This window comes from Adiantum capillus-veneris, chromosome 24 (assembly GCF_014529385.1).
Source record: "Adiantum capillus-veneris isolate H3 chromosome 24, ASM1452938v2, whole genome shotgun sequence".
In the NCBI taxonomy this organism is placed as follows: Eukaryota; Viridiplantae; Streptophyta; class Polypodiopsida; order Polypodiales; family Pteridaceae; genus Adiantum; species Adiantum capillus-veneris.
The window spans coordinates 15882812-15905768 of record NC_140954.1 but is presented as its reverse complement, the minus strand read 5'-3'; the positions used below and the strand labels follow the sequence as shown (position 1 = coordinate 15905768).

The 22957-nt window shown below is 40.6% G+C and overlaps 1 pseudogene; it reads left to right on the top strand.

Annotated features, from left to right (window-relative positions):
• Nucleotides 1-3724: 3724 nt before the first annotated feature.
• LOC147426004 (protein REDOX 2-like) lies at nt 3725-10953 on the top strand (annotated as a pseudogene).
• Nucleotides 10954-22957: the final 12004 nt, after the last annotated feature.

The following is a 22957-nucleotide window of genomic DNA, read 5'->3' as shown; positions in this document are numbered from 1 at the left end:
GCCAGGCAGGCCAAATTCTAGCTCATTGTTCATTTTCACATTTTGAGAGAGAAGAAGAGAGCTTCTTGACCTAGAGCGAGCTGCCACATTTCTACCTCGTACGGACGGTCGGAGCCAGCGTTCACACCAGATTTCACAGGTATGTTCCTTATCAAGTAAAGATCAAGTCTATTATGCATGCAAGCGCGAATCATTGCACAAACGGGCAAAGGGATCAAATCAAAGTTGGATCGGGTCAAAGAGGTCAAGGGTCCTTAGAGGCATCCAAACAAAACTTTTTCCAGGCACAGAACACATCAATGTGCTCCCCACAAGGTCAGGAACAAAGCCATATTATCAAATCACAATTTGGTTGTGGTACACCGATCGCGATCGGTGTACCTCACTGACAAAATTTGGGACAGAACATGCAAAACACCTCCCCTCAGCCTCGCCTACAATCTACAGGTGTCAAAATTAATTTTGGCCTCTGTGGTACGATCGCGATCGGTGCCCCCAGATGCAGATTTTGCAACTTTTGATTTGGCCCAGGCTTGGAACTCAATTAAAAGTATACTCTCTTGAATTTTCAAGGAAAATGCACAAATTTTGCTCATGGAATGGGCCTAATTTGTCAAACACAACCAAAAAGGGAAAATTTGACCTACCACTACCAAAATCCGATTAAAAATAATGATGGATAGTTTGGAAGGCACACCTGTCCAACTAAGAGTCAGAACAGTTGTAGAAAACCTCGAATGGATCTCATAATCTCCTACAAGTACATATATAGTCATTTCAGTCTTGAATGATCACACAAAGATAGAATTGGAGCCGAACCAATGCCAAAGACCAAAAGGTGACTTAGGGATGCTCAAGTATCACATAGATATCCAAGGAATGCCTGGAAAATGTACAAATCTAGAAAACCTCCTAAGACAGGGTATAAAGTTCCTGATCAAGTCAAAATCAGACGATGGAGTAGGCTGATGGTAGCAGCACCTCATGGAAGCAGTGGGAGCTCTAAAACTAACTTCAACTAACTCCAGGATCCAACCAAATTTCATCAGGAAAACCCAATATGGTTAGACTTAGTAAAATAAGGTCAAACAGTGAAAAATTGCTCTAATTTGTTCATTTTAAGTCCAAATTTGGAAATAAATCATCAGTGGTCTAGGCAGGCATAGGGGTCCATGACCATCTAGTTTTCACCAAAAAAAGCTCAGGTATTACGATCGCGATCGGTGTACCTCAGCATCAGATTTTGACCAAAACCTAACAGATCCCTTGTATACATCTTGTTCAAGTCACCAACCAAGTTTCAAGCCATTTGGACATCAAAAACTCATAAAAAGACAAAGTCTAGTCCAAAACTCCCTTGTAACCCAAAATTGGGACCTGTAAACTCAAAAGTGGTTCAAATGAACCACAGAGTGGACCAAAATGACCCTCCAACTATCAGCAACCCACTCATATGATCAAATCTAATTTTGGCTTCTGTACTACGATCGCGATCGGTGTACCTCAGGTCCAGAATTGGCTCAGATTTTAATCAGTCATAGCTCTAGTCTTCCTAGTCCCACTGGTGAAATATGGACAAGAATGGATGAAATTTGTTCAAGTTATGATGAGTTAACTTTTGAACTATTTTTTACTAAAATTCTAATTGCGATTGATTGCGAAGGGAAAATCCTGGTAGCTTGTCATTCTCCTGACACAGAATGCCTCGCCAAAAGAAATAAAGGCACTGGATAGCAGCACCATATGAAGTGGAGGAGCTAGCTACAAATGAAAAGGCTCACATCTCGGATGAAATACTAGCTCAGATCCATGCCCACATATTCATCTCGAAGTTTAAGGATGCTGATGGTGACATGGTAAAGACAACTATCATGCGACGAGAGATATGGAACCTCCACCGAAGGCCGGAGGTAATAGAGGCAGTGCAAGCTGTACACTTGGAGCAATTTTTCAGATTACAGCCATGGGGAACAGACTACATGAGGGCCCACGAGCTCATGAGCTCGATACAATATGATGGGCAGGCAATGCTCACGGACAAGGATGGATCGAAGGTGAAAGTAAAGATCACGAAAGAAATCATCAACAAAGCTTTGCATTTCCTCCCAGCGCAACACAATTTGCTGGCGAAGACAAAGTCACTGGATAATGAGAGGGCATTCGTCAAAGCAAAGGGGAACAAATACAAATACAGTGACATGATATACATAAAGCTGGAATTGCCGATGAGATTGATCTCTTAGCATTTCAGAGTACAAAAGCCTCCTCGCTACACCGAGCCAATCCTGCACATTGTCGTGGTCATGGCTCTAGCGACAGCCGAAAATAGAACTATTCGCTGCGACTACGGTTCTTACATTTTGAAAAACTTGATTGAAGAAATTTTAAAAGCTCGACAAAAAATAAAAGCTACATGAACGCAGGGCCGATGCTAACCAGAATAGCATACCAGGCTTTGGGAATGATTGAAGATTTGCGAGCTGCAAGTTCTCAAATGGCCCTGATTCAGAAAGCAAAGCTGGTTGCTCATTCAGTAAGGACGACCCCTTGCGCAACATCATCGCGCTCAGCAAAGGCCACCGACAAAAGCTCGAGTGATGAAGAAAAAACGGAGACAGATGATGAAGGAAAATCTCAAGAGTCGAAAGACAAAGAGCCATCAGAGTTTGAAGAAATCGAGGAGGAAGACTCCACAAAGCCGCTCGAGAGAAAAAGAAGGGAGAGAAGTGCAGTACCGCAATCGGACCTACAAAAAGAATATGCGGAAGCTCAACAAAGAGTTGAGGAAAGAAGAACCAAGTTACGGGCTGACAAACAGGCTAGAGCGGCTGCAACACAAAAAACACAAAAAAGAAGATTCAAGAGGGAAAGGCAAGAAAGAATAGAAAATGCAACTCGCATACGCGCGAAGAAGCAAAGGTTAGAAGTAGAGCAAAAGGCTGCGAAAGTGGACATTTCTTCGCAGTCCACTGAAGGAACGAAGGAGAAAGACGCGGTTGATGAAACAAACCAGGCAGAGCAGCTAAAGAAGATCCAAAGAGAAAGGAATGTGGAAGCGCGATGGGCGGCGGATCTCACCCGCCAAAGAATCATCAGGATTTTAAAGAAAAGAAAAGCGAAAGCATTTGCTTCGCAACAAGGGGAAGAGACTTCCAAAAAGAGGCCTGTACGAGAAGAATCAAGCCCACCTCCACCCTTGCCCAAATCACCTCCTCCTCCCTCGCCCAAATCACCTCCTCCTCCTCCTTCTCCATCGAACAAAAAACAGCCACCTCCTCCTCCTTCAACCTCGCAAAAAGAGTTTATACCTCCTACAAAAGCAATCCGATACCACGAAGCCTGCCAGGCAGTGGCTGGTTTTGATTACAAGAAAACTTTAAGGGAATTAGAACGGAAATTCCAGTGTTAGCACGTGGTGCTGAGTGAAAAGGAAAGGCAGGTACAGGAGGCCCAACAAAAGCAAGCATCTGGGCAAGAGGAGTTAGAAAGCCTGAGGGCGCAACTAGAACTCACAACAGAGGAAAGAGACCTTGAGCGACAGCAGGCTGAGTCTCTGATCAAAGATTTGGTGGACGTCAAGACAGACTTGACCGCCAAAGAAAAGTAATGCCAAGAGTTGATAGCAAGAGTACAGAAAGCAACGGAGCAGCTTGCTTACGAGAGCGCAAGATTTCAAAGACTTAGCAGTTCATACAATACTTTCAAAGGCACTCTGAAAACTTTGATGGCGAATCAGGAACCTGTTGGAGCATTGGTCTCCACATCTGACAATGCCACAGCAGTGAACGCTATAGCGGCACTAAAAGAGGAGCTCGAGCAAGAAAAGATTGAAAGACAGCTACTCGTATCAGGAATGGTGGCCCAAACGGTGGCAAATGAGCTAAAGCTAAAAGAACTGGAACAACAACTAGCTCAAGCAAGCGCCAAATTATAGATTCAGAAGCAGATCAGTGACACGCTGCTAAAGGAAAAAGAAGATATGTCTGCTTTTTCAACAAAAAATCAAAGCATACAAAGCCCAGAGTCAACCACAACTGCTGCCCAGACAACAAGTGCCTGATTTACCTGAAACATCACACCAAGGGCAATAGGAGCATGAATTTGAAGGGCCAAATCTGGATATAAGAGATGAGCTCAATGAGATCATTACGGACATGCCAGAGGGGCCAGCAAAGGAGTACATGCTCTATGAAAAGAAGATAATGGAGTCAGTGGCCCTGGCCTACTTACAGCCAGAAGAGCAGGTGGAAGGATTTGGCCATGAGTTCCTCCCATTTCCTCTGCTATGCCATGAAGAAATTATGTGGAAAGAAAAGATGCGGCCAGCCCTACCACAAAACAAAGATGGGGGTTACGATGGCATTGCACTAACAGCGGAAGAAGCCCAGATACTTGTTGACGACCACCCAAAGTGGAGGCAGAAGTGGTTGGACAAACGTCCACAGGATCTAACCAATTACCACAACGCTCCTCAACATATACAAATAGATCCCACTTTCTGCCCAGTCTCTAGAAGACGCACATGGAAAGACTTCGCCACATGGAAAGGCTCAAGGCTGCAAAAACTGAATTACCCGATCTTGACAGCGTAGCAACCACCTACAGCAGCCTAATGGTAAACACATTGAATTCAACAGTCACATTGCTGCGGGATGTCCCCGACGTGGCATGTCAAATGCTAGTAAAGATAGCTCGGATGATCGTCACCTGCATCCAGGTGTTTAAAGACACTGAAGGCGATGATCATCCGTGGAATCTGTTCTTGGAAGGACACAGAGGCATCTGCTGGAATCTACAGGATTCACCGCCACGACACATTTTGATGGCAATGTACTCCACGCTAATGTACCTGCCCTCACACTACTTGAGCAGACATTCGAAGAGGCCTTCGTCATAGGATTCTTCGAAATTGACTCACGGATTTTTCATCGTATGGCAAAGGACCTCAAGGCACGGTACGTAGCATACCAACACACGTTATCTGAAAATCCATTTAGACAGCATCAAGAATCACTGGAAGCTGTCCTTCGAAGAAGAAGTTTTTCAGCGACACTTGCTTCATTGGAGCCACATCAACGGCCAAAGCATTGAACATGCACGAGGGTGTGCAAGGATAAGGAAGGGGGGAGTGTTTGGCGGACGAAGCAACAAGCGGCCGTTTCCAGAGAAGGATCATATTTTTCTGAGAAACCATTGTAAAATTCTTTTGTAAGGAAGCATCTCTAAGCCCAGAATTTGTCAAAGGATTTATGATTATTCTTATGGGAGCAATTATATATTAGAGAGCCAGTTAGAAGTTTAGGAGCTTATGGCCGGACAAGCCATTTGTAAAGACCTAATCTATAAAGGTCATTTTTTGTAAGTTTGAACATGATCTTTTGGATGGAAAACTAAGAAGACAGCGTACGTTTGAGAGCTCCTTCTTGTTCAAACTTGTAATCTTTGCCATTGTGGCTATGGTAATCCAAATTCAGATTTTTTTATTGCATTGTGTTTCTCTTATCTTGCTCTTCCATTCAAGTGTAATCATTCAAGATTCGGTGTAGGTTTTTAACTACGAGTTTGAGGCCTTAAATCGCTGTTTTGAGTGTCTATATGCGTGTTTTATGTTGTTTTGACCCTAGGAGGGACTTTAGGGACCCTAAAACGACCCATTAGGATCACCTGTTTGCTGTTTTTGTTGACTTTGGGACGAACGATTGCGATCTTTGTACCTCTCCAGAATGCTGTGACATTGATAGGATATGTTCCTGATAATTTCTTGTAGCTTTCCTTCAAGTTTCGTGCGATTCCGATATGATTTTCATGGTAAACGGGCGTGATGATTGTAGAGTTGTGTAGGAGGACATAGGCAGATTAGTTGGCGGTAATGCGTTTGATTTTCTTGTAGAGTTAGTAGTTGCATCTCTTCGAGTTCACTTCATTAGGAATGACACCCTAGTGAGTTTCCATGCCTCATCCGAGTCGCTTTCCTTGTATTGATAAATATGTCGATGCTTGAGAGCTATGCTATGGACGTCCATCGCGGCAGTGACTCGCAAACAGTGGCTTTGAGAGAGTTCTTCATGGGATATCATAGGACAGGATGGGGTTTTGCACCATTCTCGATATGCACTGGAGCAGCGGTTGTATATGGGGGGCATACCAGTCTTTGGGGATATCTCTAATTTTCATGTCATCAATATATTTCCCTCTTGTACTCTATGTTTAGCCCGGGGGATTCACTCTATATACAAAATGGGGCACCACCTGCGAGCGGACAACTTTGATAAAACCCCTATATACGACTCATATTAGGGAATATGACCCCCCTTTCTACGCTTATACAACAATCAATGAAGAAAAATATCATACCCCTATCTTATATATAAAATTTAGATTTCACATGATCTAACTGAGTAAAACTAGTCAAAGATTGTGTAGCCTAGTGACTGGCAACGTACCAAAGGAACCACTTCTATTGATAACTAGATGTACCCTCAATGTGTCTTAGTTTGAATTTCGAATTATTGCCTATTTAGCATGCACTCTGGCTACTTGTCTAATTCTGACCCATCCAAAGCTGGTGGAAATCAACCCTTGAGCTGCTCCAAATTAGGCTTATCTATGATCGGCTTGATGCAAAATTTGATGTGTGACTTGATAAAAAAATTCCCCAAAATTCATTCGAGTTCTAGTGCACACCAATGACCAATCATTACAAGTAATCAACCCGGGTTAGTCCCCCCCCCCCCCCCCCCCCCCCCCCCCCAAATATGATACCCCCCTCCCTTATTTTTAGCTTAAGAGATAAATTATTGGGGGTCTGCCTTTAACTTATACGCTTATGTAACTTGTAAAAAAACCCCCCTCTCATGCACTTACATGGTGCGATAAGTTTGCCATGGTGAATCCCCCGGGATGTTCAGTTGCATATCAATGAAGAAGACGGTGTTCTGTTTCTGTGACTTGTCTTCTATTCTACCTTCATGTGTTTTGATGTTCATATAATGTAAGGCAGTGTGAGGGTATTCATTCCCATAATGCTTATTCCTCCTCTGCGGGCAATAGACATTACAGTACATGTTTGTTGTGATAACTCGTTTAAGCATGCTCATGTGCATTCTAAATGGAGTCTACATACTAGATGGTTCCAAAAGGCCAACAATGTGCAAAATCATGATGTTACTCTTGATTTCATTGAACCTCCTATTGTACTGTGTTTTGATCAAACAAACAGCTGGATCCATGATGGATACCACTTTGGAAAACATTAGTGTTCTTATGAAGATCCTACCACTTTTGTTTTCACGGACGAAAACGCTTCTCCAAGGGGGGAGTAATGTCATGCCAAGGGTAGGACTATAGGAGGGCACGACCCTGGCCAAGGGCTGACAGATACACATGCGATATAGGGGCTACATGTAGGAGGTCCAAGGGCCTATATATAGGTATGGTTGGGTGGTTATTGGCATGTCTATCTCCATATGCCCTTTCAGTGTGTGTGTGTGTGTGTGTGTGTGTGTAAGAGAGAGAGAGAGAGAGAGAATTTGACACCATAAGAACAACGATAATTTCTCTCAAATATCTATCTATAGGGTCTTGAACTCATGCACACATTGTGTGTGTGTGTGTGTGTGTGTGTGTGTGTGTGTGTGAATGAGAGAAAGAAAGAGAGGGATCTCAAGTAATGCGTGTCACCTATGTATCATGAAAATTTTATCATATGATTCAAATCTTCAATATAAGTTGGGATTCTATCTATGATTTTAAAATATTCTATAACCCTTTTTTATTGACATTAAAAGTTTCCTAAACTCTTGATATCACATAACCGTTACCTTCTATCCTCGCATAGTGCTCAACGAGAGAAGATGCTCTCAATGGAGCATATCAACAAAGAGCGACGGGCCTGTGTGAGTCTCCCTTGACCAGGTGATGTCTCTCTCTCTTTCTCTCTCTCTCTCTCCCCCCCCCCCCAAGCCCTCGAGGCCCTTCTTGCACATGCTCTTTGTAGCCAAAACACCCTTGATTTTGTTGATGTACCTCCCCATTAAGACGGAGACCAAAATTACTAAAATAAAAATTGAAATTTTAAAGCATTTTTTGACTATTTTTAAGTGCTTTACTTCCTGTTAACCCGATTTGAGGTTGGCTAACCTAAACTCTTAATTACTATGCTTAAGCAAACTTTCTCCAAACAGTGTTGGCAAGGAGTCCTCCTATTGCATAGCTTGAGAGAGAGAGAGAGAGAGAGAGAGAGAGAGAGAGAGAGAGAGATTGTCCTTAAAGATTAGATTTACCTATGGGACCAATATAGCATGTAGCATGCTTAAAGGCTATGGATATAATGGTGACAATTGACTAAATAAATCCATGATTTTTTTGCAAGAGAAATGTAGGCCGTGGACTGGCGGGCTAAAATGTAAGAAAAGCAAGTTTGATGTGATCAAAAGTTGAGCACTTAAGTAGGATATGATGCTCATGCTCTTAACTTATTAAGGGCATAATGTGTATACATAAAGAGCTCTCCTATACTACCTCAATGTACCATCTCACATTTAAGGGAATAGAAGCTAAGCCAAATGGGTGGTGTTGTGTAGATTGTGTGTAACGAAATAGGCTCAACCATGTATATGGTTGAACATAGTCTGCTCTCTCAAAGAGGAACATGCTTTTTGTAATTTTGGAAGAGAGGGAGAGAGAGATCAATGACATGCATGATTTTAGGTCACAACCTCAATTTTGCACGACGTCCTTCAGTTTAGCATAATGACCAAAAATCTTGTAAAAATAAACAATTGAGCAACCTTATTTTGCTTTCATTTCTATCACATTTTAAGTTGAATATGGCGTGAAAGTGTACATGAAAAAGTAGTGTGCACCTTATTGTAGTAAGCTACCTATGCATTGGTATGATTAGGTGACAATGTACACTGTTACTATGCTTGTGCACAAAACATAGATAGAGATGCAAACGAGCCATCAAGAGAGCAACATACATGGAATGGTCAATCAAATTCTTGATATTAAAAGAAAGCCAACTCATATCTTTGAAACTTGAAGCTCTCGTGGTATGTTGGAAACTATGAGCCGTAATCTTTTCACAACTCCAATCTTAGACATGAAAAGTTTTATGATAACATAGTGAATCAGTTTTGGGCCTTCATCTTTAAAAACTTGATGACTTACCCAATTTGTACTTTTGGACTTAATGGAAAATAACAGAGTAAAGAAAATACATGAATCGAATTGTTGTTTCCATTGTTGAAACCGATTCTAAAACCCACTCCATTGTCAAAAAATGTTTTATGATTACAATGATTTCTCTTATCTTTCATCTTTTCACAACATGCCAACTTATATGATCTTCATATTCAAGCTTGGTAGAACTGCTAGACCAAAAGGAAGACTCTCTCTCTCTCTCTCTCTCTCTCTCACACACACACACACACACACACACACAATAGAAGTAGAGCACTCCTAAGTTTGTTGAACAAAGCTAGCACCTCATAAAAAATCTTGTGAAAAATAGTGTCTACGAGAAGCTCCCCAGCTTGGTATCAAAGAAGAATTTGTGGCCCTTTACATATATTCATGTTTGTTAGAATCTATCAAGAGATCGTGTCATGCATCACTTTTGGAAATTCGAGAGACTATACATGTAGAAAGAGAGTATTGATAGTGTCCCACTTGAAAGAGAAGATAGCCCTATGAGAATAGAGGTGATATTTGTGGTATTTTACATATATACATGTTTGTTAGAATCTATCAAGAGATTGCGACATGCTTTACTTTTAGAAATGCGACAGACTATACATGTAGGAAGAGACTATTGATAGTGTTCCACTTGGAAGAGAAGATAGCCCTTTGAGAATAGAGGTGATGTTTCTTTGACCGCAACAACGCGTGCATCACATACTAGCTATGTCTAAAAAGAATGAAGCAATTTATCACATAACCAGCTCAAATTCTAGTTTTAATATCTGGTATTGATCAACAATTAGTCTTCTTATAAAAAGCTACATATATTTTTATCTTTGGAGAAATTTACTCTCACAACCAGGGCTATTTTGGAAAATTTGAAGGGCCTTTTGGGAATTTATGACAAAATATGTGTTGGGGGGGGGGGGGGGGGGGGGGGGGGTTTTTTGAAATTTGAGGGGTATTTGGGAATTTCCACAAATTAGAGGGGTATTTTGGTAATCTTTGCAAGAAAGTATGACATTGTTGTAAAAGCTGGCAATCCTCTTTTGCAACAAGTTGCAGCTGAGCTATCTGGACCTCTATCTGATTCATTGTCCTGTCATATTTAAAGAGGGTGTAGAATATTTTGCAGAACTAAAAGAAACATTACCGTTTGATCTCAAAGGTACATGACAGGCTTTGGAAGCCTGCGACAGACAAGGCCTCATGAAATCCATTGGTGTTAGCAACTTCTCATCAGAGAAAATCACCAACTTACTTGAATTTGTAGAGATCCCACATCCTGTAAATCAAGTAATTCTATTTATTTTTGTTTGTAAGCACTTCACGTTTTTATGATTTTTTTGGTCTAGAAAATGTTGTTATGTTCACATTCCTAAGATCTCCATTAGTTGTGGGGCTCCCCATCAATTTTGGAGGAGACAATCCTTAAAGATATCGCAACAAAACTTGGAAAGACCCCAGCACAGGTCTGTGTCTTATCACAAAGGAGGCTCTGGTCCTTTTTTAGTACAAAGGTTATTTATTAATATGTTTTTTTAATTCCTAGGTTGCATTGAGATGGGGTTTGGATAATGGCATTAGTGTCTTACCCAAAAGCTTCAACAAATCAAGGATGACAAAGAATTTTGAGGTCTTTGGTTGGCATCTCAGTGATGAAGACCATGCCAAATCAAACAAAATATGAATTTTGATGGGAGTCTCTTTTTGCACCCCAAGTTTGGCTCTTACAAGAGTGTTCAAGATTTTTGAGATGGAAAAATTTAAACCTCACTATATTCTATTAATAATTTGATGTTATAGATGAGCATGATTCTACTTCTACTGCACATTTTAAGCATATTGCTTCATAGATAGGTTTCCCTGTTCTCACAATCTAGCACCACAATTGCACAATTATGATATAAATGAAGCTGTATACCACCAAACAGTGCAAAATTTTTGATTGCTCTAGGAAATGCAACTGAAAGTATCTCCCAACATTATTTTGCAGCTGCAAATTCTATCCGATTGTATGCTTCATGAGAAACCTCTATCAAAATAATGTCTATTGTAATTTGGTTGGTAAGAAGTCTGGATCACAAGAGAGAGATCACCAAGTTTTCCTTAGTTACCTGCAACATGGATAATGGCACCTACATGTGTAGGGTCAAAAGAGATGTGTACAACCATGTTGTGGCTTTAAAATGCTTGCATTACTTGAAGTGAACACACACATTGGTATAAAATGTTTGCATGCCCATATCTTTGAACTCAAGTATTTTGATGCCATATGACAATGCTATAGCTCAACGATTGGTTTGCTTTCACAAGGATGAATAATTTTGATTTTGTGTGTAAGAATGGTAGCAACATGCATTGTTTAATGTAAGAATGGAAATCCATTGTACCGTAAACAAAGCAAAACAAATCTATCCCTCTCTCTCTCACAAACACAAACACACACACACACACACACACACACACACACACACACACACACACACAAATCGTGATAGGCAAAGGGCCATCCCTTGTTAAACCTCAAATTTTAGACACGTGCGGAGAGAATAAAATAGAGAACAAAACAAGGTGAAGAATCATGGTGGCATGCTAAGAAAATGTAATGCAAAAGTAGATGAGGGTTGTGTTTGTAGATATATTTTTTTTACAACAAACATCTTGAAAGGTTGTAGAGAGGGGAAATGCAAATCCAACCAAGAGCCATGCTTCAATTCTTAAGATTGCCATCTTCTCCATCTTCATTACTATGCTATTATGTATGCTAGCAAGAAAAGTGATGATGATAAGTGAGTAACTATTTCTTTCTCCTATGAATGTTTCTTCTTCCTCTTCCCTACCCTCATTCCCTGCTAGCTCTCTCCACCTTTGAAGGTGTTTGAGTCCTTGGAACTAAGGCTTGGGATAGTTAATGCTTTTTACAAAGTCTATGTTATGCTCGTGTTGCATGAAGCTTTCCATCTTCATTGCATCACCTAGGTCACAAGGAACACAAATATTGTATTGTACCAAGTCTCTCTTGATGGGAGAATCTATGATACAAATGCCTATTAAAAGGGGAGACCGGCTCCACATAAATCCAGTCCTCAATTGTTGTCATGTTCTCTAAACTCTCTCTCTTGCAAAAGTATTGCTCATGCCAAGTTAATTAAGTACTATGATTATGTTGCTACCATCAATTAAGTCATTTACATTACTTTGGTATCAGAGCATTTGGTTTCTCTTTTCTTGCTTAAGAAGAGAGGTCCTTAAGTAGCCTATTAATGGTTAATTTTGTTAATTATATTAGGGTAAGTGGGACTGGGATCTATTATTGGTTTTGTTGAGCCTACTATGTGGCACACCTTGAGATCTTTGGTCTTAATAATGGAGTCCTTTTAGACTTGCCTACGGATTTACCATTATTGAGCCATAACAAGTCTGAAAAGAGCTATCCCTCGGCTATTCTGCAATATTAGACCCACTCCATTACTCTCTATAAGTAGACCCATCCATTACTCTCTATAATTAATCAATTTGAGCCATGTGTGTAGATGCTTAAGTGCTGATTTTCAAAGGCTAGGAGGTGTAGAAACTAAGTTTTTGAATTGCCAAAAAATATACTAAGTAAACACACAAACTTCGTTAACATGGCTGACAATAACCAAGAGAGTAGAATGCACATTGATAACTTTGATTTTGCACATGAAGATGCTAATGAGGATGCCCCCATGTTAGTCAATTATCTTGTTACTATGTTGCAGTACGCTATGGACAACCTTGCTTTGCAAACCGAAGTTACTCATCAACTTCGCGCTTATGGAATTTCCCTTCCTCTCCAAGAGGAGAGAGAGCTTAGGAGTCCTCTTGATGAGACCCCCAAAAGAAGACTCTCTCACATAAAAGAGGAGGAATTCAAAGAGCGAGAAAGTAATGAATCTCTAAGTTCCTCTGAAGATGTGGCTCCACGAAGATGGTAGTCTAGACGATTGCCAACTCCTCCCAAGAGGAAACGATCAACCCACAATCTTCTACTTTCACTCCAAAACGGAAGAGAGGAAACAAAGGAAGAAAAGGCAAGGAAGAGGTCACCCTCTTCTCCCTCTTTTTCACCTTACTCCTCTTTTGACGAAATCTATGGCTATTCTCCTAGAGAATACAAGACTAGAGGACATTGCAAATCTTATCCTGCATGGTGAAGGTCTCAAAATCTCAAGAAGTTCAAAGAGGGAGGAACTTAAGTATCTCTTTTCTCACCTATGATGGCACCTTTGGTGCTACCAACAAAGTATTGGCCTTCATCCAACAATTTGATGTGGCCTTTGAAGATGACGGCTTCATGGAGTCTTCCAAGCTACACCATGTAGCTATGCACTTCTAGAAATTGGCTCATCAATGGTGGGATAACCTTCGTGACAACGACAAAGCCCCAAAGACATGGACGACTCTACAAGTTTCCGTCATGAATGAATTCCTTGCAAGCGATGCAAAGGACAAAGTGATTATCGAATGATGCAGTTTGAAGATTCTCTCTCATGAGTCTATACACAAATATGTAGACAAGTTTTGGGATTTACATCTCAAGGATACTGTCTTTCAAAAGATAGACTTTGCCGAACAAAAGCAACAATTCTATGTGCGATTATCTGAAGAGATAGTCAAGTACATCAACTCTCAATGGCGTGGTTCTATCACCGAAGTAATCCACCACACTATGGTTGCTTTGCACATCAATTTCCAACAAGGGACTAGATGGAATGTCAAACCCATGGAAAGCAAAGACAAAAGGATGCAAAGGGAAAAACCAATGCCCAAAATTCTTCCCAAGGCAATTCCAACAACAACAATTGGTTCAAGGAGAAGAGAGTTTACAAAGGTAAAAACAAACTCTCTCCTGAAGATCTTGAAGCTTTTCGCAAGGACCATAAATTTTTTAAGTGTGGGGAGCAAGGACATGGCTATCATTCTTGCCCCAAAAGAAATGCTCGCAATGAGACTCGTAGAGCTTCCACTATCGAAGCTCCAAAAGAGGATGCTCATTGCAAAGGATCGCCTCTCTCCTATGCTTGGGGAAAGATAAGGGAGAGTGATGCCTCTATCTTGTTTGACCCTGGCTCTACTCACAACTTCATATTAACAAAGTTGGCCACCAAATTGGGAATTCAAGCTTTTGAGATGGGAAATACTGTAATGGCCGACACCGCTTTCATGGGATAGCAAGCCTCTATTACTCCCTTGATTGGGAAGTTGAGGTTTCATGTCCAAAGCTATGTCGACAAAGAAAACTTTTTCATCTCTCCTTTCCAACATGACGATGCTATCCTGAGGATACCATTGTTCAATCGCATGGCTGCCAACATGAAGTTCCCTAAAAGGAGAATCTACTTCACAAACAAGGGAAAGAGAATGTATATAGATGCTAGTGAGTCTCTCAGTCTGGTTATACTATACCACTTGTAAATCCTCTTGCTTTTAATAAATCAATGAAGAGCTCAGTTTCTGCGTACATGATTTTTGTTAAAGAATCCGTAAAAGATTCTAATGTTTCATCAAATGTAAATGGTAGGAATCAAGAACAATTAGACTTGTCTAATTTTCTAAAAGGATTCCAAGATGTGCTCATCGATGATATCCCTATGGACTTACCTCCAAAACGAGGGGATGATGACAATTGAATTGAGCTCCTACCAGGAAGCTCACCACCTACTAACAAGCCTCCTTATCAAGTTTCCCAAGCTCAACAAGAGGAGATCATGAGGCAAATACAAGAAGCTTACCTCCAACCAGTCATCATGCTTTCGGATCTCTCAACAAGAATCTTACCACCAACCATTCCTCATGCTTCCGGATCTCTCAAAGCCATTTGAGGTCCAATGTGATGCTTGTGGTGATTGCCTTGGAGAGGTCTTGCTTCAAGAAGGTATGCCATAGCATATGAGAGTTGAAGTCTCAATACAGGTGAATGGATCTAAGGCATTTATGAGAAAGAGCTTTTAACTGTTCTACATGTCCTAGATACATGGAAGCACTATCTATTGGTGACTCCATTTATTTTATGAACAGACCATCAAAGTCTCAAGTACGTCATGACACAAACCAAGATTTTTGAAAAACAAATGAGGTGGGAAAATTTTCTTTCGCAATTTTATTTTCATATTGCTCACATGGATGGTAAGCACAATCAAGTGGCTGATGCACTTTCATGAGACGACCAAAAGTTATTACGGTGTCTATAGCAACTCACAATGATCTATCTTCTATGATAGATGAGTATTCTATTGACCTTGACTTTAAAGATATAATGTCAGTCCTTGCTTTGGGGAAGAAAGAGGGACCGTTTACCTTGCAGTATGGTTATCTTCTCCATGGCAATAGGCTATGTGTTACCCACTCCCTTCGTGAGAAAGTCATGTATGAATCCATGATCCTCCCTATGTGGGGCATAGAGGCATTCAACTTACTCTCCAAGGAGTAGAGACGTATTTTTATTGGCCTACCATGAAAGTGGACATACAAGAGTATGTTTCAAAATGTGTGGTGTGCCAAAAGACTAAGTATGATAGAGGGAAGCAACCTGAATTACTCTAGTCATTTCCAATCCCTAATTTTCCATTGGAGAGTATATCCATGGATATTATCTTTGAATTACCCAAGTCTATCCATGGACATCAAATGTATTTGCTCAGACAGAGGGGGTGAGTTCACCTTGAAGGATTGCACAGTGGTGCAAGTCAGAGGGAATCCAGGCTTTTAGCGCCAGCTGACTACTCCTTACACTCCTTCTTAGATGGAGTTGTTGAGCAAAAGAATCGGACTTACGGAAGGGAGAGCCTTCTGATCCTTTAGTGAGAGAGTGTAATGGACACAAACAAAGTGGTGAACACTGTGAATGAAGGTGCTGAGACTTAGAGATAGAGAGAGAAGAATATGACACCAATAGTGAAAAGGTTTAGCAAGCAAGTACTCTTTATTTCTGTCAAAAAGACTAGTAAGGACCACCAAATGGCAACTCTCTTCATATATCAGATTTTCGAACACCGTGGATTGCCAACATGCATCGTGTCAGATAGAGATTCTAGAATGACCAGTAATGTTTGGAAAGGTCTCTTTGAAAATCTAGGTACAAGATTGAATTTCTCTTCGATCTATCACCCACAATGGGATGGCCAAAGTGAGATAGCCAATCTTACGATACTCGATCTACTAAAGATTGATGTTACAGAAGTCGATAACGCTCACAATGGGAAAAGTACTTACCTCTTGTAGAGTATGCGTGCAATAACACTGTCCATACTTCTACGGGAAAATCACCTTTTGAAATCATTGAGGTAAGACCTAAAAGTTCCTTGCTACTTAAAGTACATGGGAAGATATTTGCTGCCAATGAGTATAGCCGTGACCTATAAGAATCTTTTCAAAAGATTAAGGAGGCTATATCCATCTCTCAACAAAGGCAAAAATCTGATGCTGACAATCACAGAAGAGACTTAACATTTAATGAAAATTATTGGGTCTTTCTTAAGTTTCCCAAGGCTCGATTGAGGCAAAGGATAGGCAAAAATCCTACGGGCCATCAAAAGTATTATGCTAAACTAGCAAAAAGATACTATGGTCCTTTCCAAAATTTGAAGCCAATCAATGACAAGGCTTATCAACTCAAGCTGCCCAACCATTGGCTCATACACAATGCTTTTCATGTGAGCCTACTTAAGCCCTACAAAGGAGAGCCACCAAGTGAACCAATTATTGAAGACCCTCCTGAAATCGGAGACCAAGAAGAGGTGCTACAACCCGAAGCTATCCTTCGGCATGAATACAAGGTACTATGACATGGTAAGATTATCCAACGGTATCTTATTAAGTACAAAAATTATCCTTTTGAAGATACTAGATGGATGCAAGGAATACAGCGGATAGTATGAACCTTGTCAATGCTTACAATGGCACATTAGAATAAACAAATGTACAAATTTCTTTTAAATGACCAATGTTTTTGTCTTATAAGACTAGTTCTCTTTTTCTTGTGCCAAATTTGAGTAGTATGCATACTTAGAATCATGTTTGTGATGACGACGTCTCTCAAACACCAAGTAGAATTTGTCACTCTACTTTGAGAGAATAAAATGGACTAAAGAGCAGACATGCTTGCGGCAACTATATCTCCCAAGCACCAAATGGATTAGTCATCCATCTTGGAAAGATGTCATAGGGTAAAAAGGGATCCTCTACTCTCTAAGAAACATTGACTAATGACTAAGGCTTTATCTCTTCTACCTCATAGTCGAGGACGACTATGATTTCAAGACAGAGGTAATGTCATAAAATCTAATTTCTAACCAACCCAAATGATTTTCTCATATTAAACTGATCATTTAATGTGGGAGAATAGATGAGAATAAGGGTTAGAATATAGACATGTGCTTACGGGTCTATATCAACACGAGGCCAATGGTAAAGGTTCCAAATGAGAGATGATATGTCAAAGAGCAAGGCTAGCCAATGGAGCTTAAAGACCTCAAGGTTGGATTCATTGAAGACCTCCAAATGTTAGTGTTAAAATTCCTTTGACCTTAGGTAAGCTAGGGCTGAGCTTGAGGTGGGAACCCTACCCAAGCTTGAGGTGCTTGTCGTGCTTGATGCCTAAGGTGCTTAGGTGCTTGTCGTGCTTGATGACTAAGGTGCTTGAGGTGCTTGTCGTGGTTGATGACTAAGGTGATTGAGGTGCTTGTCGTTCTTGCGGACTATGGAGCTTGAAGTGCTTGTGGGAACACTACGCAATCTTGAGGTGCTTTGTCGTGCTTGCTGACTAAGGTGCTTGTGTCTCATAAGTCAAAAGAATCCCTATAAAGGAGGGGGCGAGCCCCAAAGCTAGGGGATGAGAGATCACGCACACATATGCACACGCACACGCGCACACACACACACACACACACACACACACACACACACACACACACACACACACACACACACACACACACACACACACACACACACACACACACACACACACACACACACACACACACACACAAGGTAAGCCAAGCCTTAAGAGGCAGCAAGGACAAGCCCCTACCCATGTTACCCTCATGAAGTCCCTAAAATCTATTTGTTAGCCTCCCAAGGGGTCCAATGATAATTAAGTTGATTTAAATAATTATTTTTGCATTTATCAAGTCCTCTCTCTCAAAGGGGAAAAGAGGACACTTGTCCCAAGCATTAGGAAAATTTTGAACTCATTTTTGGGCCTTTTAAGAGTGCCACATCATCAAAGTTGTACAAAAGAAAGCAACCCGGTAGACCCCTGTAAATATTGCTTAGAACCCCATGATATGACCTATCATTGGAAAGTTCTTGAAAAATCGATTCCAAAGAGCCAAGGTCCGAAAAGTTTGGATGACTTCTATGAAAGTTATGCCATTTTTTTTCAATCAGCCAGGTTTTGTTACCGTTACGGTAATCTAAAATCACCTTTTTCTATATCTACATGAAGGCAATGTCCGATACATGCATGCTATATATCAATAGATAGCATTTGAAGAGTAGATTCTAAATATCCAACCTCCGACAAGTTTGGATCTTATTTGCAAAAAATTTGCCGATCCCCACTTTTTGAAAGCTATTCCACATCAACAATTCTTACAAGGCCCATTTTTTAGTCCAAACTTTTCCTAATGACTACCCTTGTTGCTTGATGTGCCTCTTGCATGTGGTTGGCTAGGCCTGGAGGGGTCCAATGAGCTTCAAGCATGATCTACAAGTGGGGGTCGACCAAAACAAGAAGGGGGGTTGCTTGGGGGGTATACTCTCCCACACACACTCACACACACTCTCATTGTGTGAAGTGCAAAGTGCAAGAGCTCCATCTCCTTCTCCAAGTTAGTAGAGAAGTTGAGAGACTACACCAAAACTCTTGGCCATGGAATGCAAATCCAACCAAGTGCCATGCTTGATTGATTAAGCTTGCCATCTTCTCCATCTTCATTACTATGCTATTACGTATACTAGCAAGAAGAGAGATGATAAGTGAGGAATTATTCCTTTCTCCTATGAATGTTTCTTCTTCCTCTTCCCTACCCTCATTCCCCGCTAGTTCTCTCCACCTTCAAAAGTGTTTGAGGCCTCGGGACTAAGGCTTGGGATAGTTAATGCTTTTTACAAAGTCTATGTTATGATCGTGATGCATGAAGTTTTACATCTTCATTGCATCACAACAAAAGGATCACCACCAGATGACATGTCAATCTCATCCTCCACATTACTAGTGGCAAATCTCTTCTCTCTACTCCACTTTTTAAATTGGAGTAAAGGCTGCACATATTCTGATAGAATACCATCATCACTATCTACTCAAGCACAAACATGACAGGTAGGCAAGAAAGCTGTTAAACTGGAAGTAGTACCATAGCCAATCTCCATACATACATTTCTAGACTGAAATAAAATCTTAACAAAGCAAGCAATTCATGCATGGATCCACGACATGGAACCATGCCAAGGCTCCCTTGATGATGCAATAACCATTTCTTAGTTTTCTTCATGATTTATTGAGTTGGTTCCATATTGTCTTGCAATGTTACAGAGAGTACACCACACTTTGATTATTTGGGATTAGAGCATATCCCGAATAATCAAAGTGTGGTGTACTCTCTACAACATTGCAAGACGGTATGGAACCAACTCAATGAATCATGAAGAAAATTGAGCAATGGCTCTCGTTATGAAATGCAACAAGAATAGCATGTTCATCCAAAGATCACTAAGTACACATTTTTAACACTTAAACAAAATCCTTACCTCAGCACATCCTTCACACTCTTGACAAAGTCGTATGCATTTAGGAACAAGAGATAGAGAAATGCATCAAGAGCATACAATATACACATATGTCTTAGATGCCATAACAAGTAGCCATCTGGAGTCATCTATGATGGAATGTGCAAGATGAAATCCATGTTGCACAAGATCTTTTGTGAAAATATTCCAAGTCAACACAACACTCAAGGTGATGTGTGATCCACCAAATGCTATAAGTATATAATCAAGAGTAGTGACATAGTTCAGGCTAGGACCAAAACCTTTGCAACATACATAAAGCAAAACAATCTCCAAAGTGTGAGCATCCAATCCTATAAGAGTTTGAATTTATAGTGATTAAAGCTCTAAAACATTAATTCTTATTCCATAAGCACAAACATCATCTACAATGTCCACAAAATTTGAGTAGCATCCTTTGGAACGTCTACATCACATCAAAATTAATCACAAAAGAAGATTCAACATTGACCAAATGAACCATAAAAAAGAAGCAATTAAACTCACCATGTACATGCAAAGGATCAACGACAACTTGGACGAATATACATAGTAAAGCTCATGTATAGATGCCATCATTGATAACATGTTGTCCTATGATAAGATCGTGTTGTTATGAATATTCTTAAGTGCAATGTTTTAGAGAATCATAACATATAATAAAGGAATTAAAAAAATCATACTCTGTGCCAATGCCTACTATTGGCTATTGCCCGCATTGGGAGGATGAGCATTCACCGTGTCTTGATGCATAGCACCATGCAAATCTTGTTAACACTATGTAGACAACCAATATGTATGATATTCTGGCACATGTCTCTGAAAGACTACCAAAAAAATTAGGTAGCATAAAAGCCTTGCATAAGATTGAAACAGGCTGTGTTGATAGGGACAATCTGGCAACCCTATCTTTTGCAATGCTTGTAAAACATACTCAACATTTTCACTTTGGGTTTTAAACTCAAAGGGAAAGAGGCCAAGCCTTTAGTTTTTTTATAAAGTACAACATGATTGAAAAAACTTAGGCCCTGTCACATTGGGGAAGTTGGCCGTACCTCTTTTTGAAAGGTGTCTAGCCAAAGGAAGTCACTTTGGGTAATGTGTTGGATCATGTATGAAAAGATGTCCTCGATGTACAACTAATTGGCCGTAGCCAAAGCCAAATGTTCATGTTTCATTTTGATGGAGAAAAAGTCAATTCCTACGAGCTTCATTCTTGTTTTGAAGTTGGCGGTTACAATGTAAAGATGTCTACCCTCACTTGCCTACCTCTCTAACAATGGCTTGCGACCACGTTCTACCTTTTTCATGGTGAATGGGCTCCTGCCATCTTAACATGGCCTTGCACTACCCATCTTAATGTTACATAGCTTTAGTCTCTACAAAAGAAATCCAATTAGCATAATCTTTATACGGAAACCAATGTTCAACCATCTTAAACATGGCGTGTCAACATGGATAGTTTGAGACTGTTGAGGGAAGGCCTGGGAGGCCATTGAGACAAAACTATTATCTTTGAGTAAACCCAATCAAAATAGAGAAAACTGATCTTTTTAAATCAATCAAAAATCCGGAAAACTAATCCTTTCAACACAGAGATTTTTGCACGAATAAGAGAGTAGCTTCTCAAAAAAATTAAGTCGGGCAAACCATTAACTATCTACAAAATTAAAAAACGTCAATCAACAAGGCATCTAAAAAACTCAATATCAGTAGGCGTCTCAATATCTGTAGGCATATGAAAGAAGTCATGTCAACACGGAGACTTTGGGACTACTGGAGTTTAGCATTGCTGGACAGAGGCCTTGCTCATTTGTACATGTCTGGTTTCATGGAAGTCCTAGCATGAAACCCATGGCAAATCATCACACAGTTTTGGTGCAGCTACTGGAATTGTTCTAATTGTTGAAGTTGCACTATCATGCCTTTCTACAACAATTACAGTCAACACAATGTAGGAGGGCTTTGATAGTAGTAGACCCGCCATTTGTTATCAAATGGCCGGCCATTTGTTATCAAATGAGGTGGGTGGATGCATTGTACTCTAGTCAGGCAGTGATGGTATGATTTTGATATAGGTAGGGTGGATGTGACGGATCTGTTGTGTTGAGGACAGGCTTGATGGATGCGAGGTTGGAGATCTTGATCCCGATGTGACTGGCGCTGGGGTCAAGAATTTATTCTTGCAAGTTCTGAAGGTATCGAACTCAAGCACCATAAACTACTGGTGTCGTCCTTGAAGGGCTTGTTGGATCTTTGGTCATGACAAAGGCAATGCCATCACCAGACTCATTGTATTTGGTGGAGGTGCTGATTTTAAAAGCGAAAAAGTTGTGAAGGACAGGATGTGGTTGAACTCATCTTTAATAGGCAAGGGGTGAATGCGGGTAATGCAGCCAACATTATAAAGAGTTCGGTTGGGCGAGTGGGCGGAGGAGTTGGAGGGATCCTAGGTGAGGAAGATCTCACCTGGCTTGGGGGTCACAAAGGCATATCTAGAGGGATTGACAAGGCTGTGAACAACAAAGTTGGAATGGGGATGCAAGAGACAACTATAAGCCATACTCTGGCTATGGTGATGGTGAAGAGCAGAGCCTGACTGAGTGGCACAGGATTGTAGGCCGGTCATTTGTTATCACAAAATGGCCTTTGATTCTCTCTATCTCTCTCTCTCTCTCTCTCTCTCTATCTCTCTCTCTCTCTCTCTCTCTCTCTCTCTCTCTCTCTCTCTCTCTCTCTCTCTCTCTCTCTCTCTCTCTCTCTCTCTCTCTCTCTCTCTCTCTCTCTATGCACACACAGACATGCATTCAATACAAAAATCTATCTAAAGCAGTCTGCATTGGTGCTGACTACTTCATATAGGTTTTTGTATGAAATGCAAAAGTTTACGAACTGACCCGCTAAGAAACAACCACACAAAACTCAATTTGAAACCAAATTTTGAGTAAAATTTAGCCTTTAGAACATAGTTCACGAT